Raw genomic sequence first — 1,981 nt, 5'->3', positions numbered from 1 at the left:
AATGTATACAGCCACAGAACCACAAACCAAATCAACAAATGGAATGTTTACATCACCCACAGAAAGTAACTCCATGAAAAAAATGATTAAGTAAAAGAGCTGGAAAAAAATTTTGAGGTGATTCGAGAACACAAAGTAAAGTGTTATATTTAAATTTGCAAAAATCTGGAACTAGGAAACCAAGAGAAAGGACATGTTCTGCATATGTTGTGTTGTATCAAGTGAAGAAAAAAATCAAGCCTAAGTTGCAATATTGAAAAAATGCCATAGGCAAAATATTGAATTATACAGGAAGTATCAAAAGAAGATGTAATACACAGCGACTATATTCAGAATAACAAGACAACATTCTAATGATTCAAGAGATAGTGTATGATCAAAATGTATGTCACTGTAGGGGAAAAAATCTATATGTATTGAAGGTATTAGTGAAAAACAAGGTTCCAGGAATTGATAAAATACAAATTAGGATGTTTCAATACACGATAAAGCACTGGAAGCCCGCAGTAATCTCTGCTAAGAACATCGGAGGACAAATACCTGGACAAATGACTGAAATATACTAATATTTGCATACATTCCAAAGAAATGGAACCCCCACAGATTTCAGAAATATAGAGCAATGCTATTAATATCACATGCAAATCAAATTTTACTGAAGATCATTTAACCAGAATTGCAGCAGTAAACTGGCAGTGAGCTACCAAATTCAATTGGGATAAAGACTGTCATCACTGCCATCAGATAGGTTTTGACTCAAAGCAATGACTATCAGAGAAATGTTCACTTGCATTTTATTGATTATGCAATTGGATTCAATTTTCTGAATTATAATGAACTATGAACAACATTAAGAAGACTGGGAATTCCCAAACACTTAATTTTGTTCACGGGGAATCTGTATGTGGATTGAGGCTGTTGTGCAAACAGATCAAAGAAATGCTGCATGATTTAGACTCAGATAAGTTTTTCATCAAGGTTGTATACTCTCACCATATTTAATTCTGTAAACTAATAAAATAATCAAAGAAGCTGAATTATATGAAGAGGAACATGGTGACAGGACTGGAGGAACTTATTAACAACCTGGATATGCAGATAATACCACCTTGCCTGTTAAAAGTAAGGAGTACTTGAGTGATGAAGATCAAGATTTAGGAATTGTAGCCTTCAATATGGATGACACTTCATTAAAGAAAACAGGATTCTCACAACTGGACTAATAGGTAATATGATAAAGGAGAAATGATTGAAATTGTCAAGGATTGTATATTGCTTTCATCCATAATCATTGTTCATGGAAGCAGTAATCAAGAAATCAAATGACCCCAGTGGGTAAATCTGTTGCCCAAGATACCTTTTAAAAGTGTTGAAGAGCAAGGATTCACTTTTAGAACGAAGGTGCACCTCACTCAAACCACGGTATCTTCAATCGCCTCATGGCCTTTGAAAGTTGGATGTTGAATATGGAGGACAAAAGAAGCCATGTATTTGAATTATAGTACTGCAAAGAATATTGAAATCACTATGGACTGCCAATAGAACAAACACGTCTTGTAAGAAATGTAGGCAGAGCAGAAGTGAGGCTTGGAAGACTTCTCTCAAGTACAACAGACATGTCATCAGTAGACACCTGTTTCTGGAAAAGGGCATTGTGCTTGGTCAAGTAGAATAATGTTGAAAAAAAGAGAAGAACGTTCATCAGATGGATTTGCATAGTGACTGCAACAATGGCTCAAATGTAGTAACGGTCCTGATGACCACACAGGGCCCAGCAGTGTTTTATTCTGTTGTACGAAGGGCTTCGATGGGTGGGAACCGACTATGTCTATGTCTCTATTGTGTACGGTAGAGCTTTCTCATACAGTTTCTCATGGAAGTTTCTTGGGTCAATTTCCTTTACCCTACTAAGATACTGCAAATGAGGAATTTGTGTCCTTTCAAAGTTTCACTTGAAATATTTGGACTTCCTCTGCCTCCC

This window comes from Echinops telfairi, unplaced genomic scaffold, assembly GCF_000313985.2.
Source record: "Echinops telfairi isolate 266 unplaced genomic scaffold, ASM31398v2 ScPeMD7_443;HRSCAF=831, whole genome shotgun sequence".
NCBI classification, from domain to species: Eukaryota; Metazoa; Chordata; class Mammalia; order Afrosoricida; family Tenrecidae; genus Echinops; species Echinops telfairi.
This window is presented reverse-complemented; position numbering follows the sequence as displayed.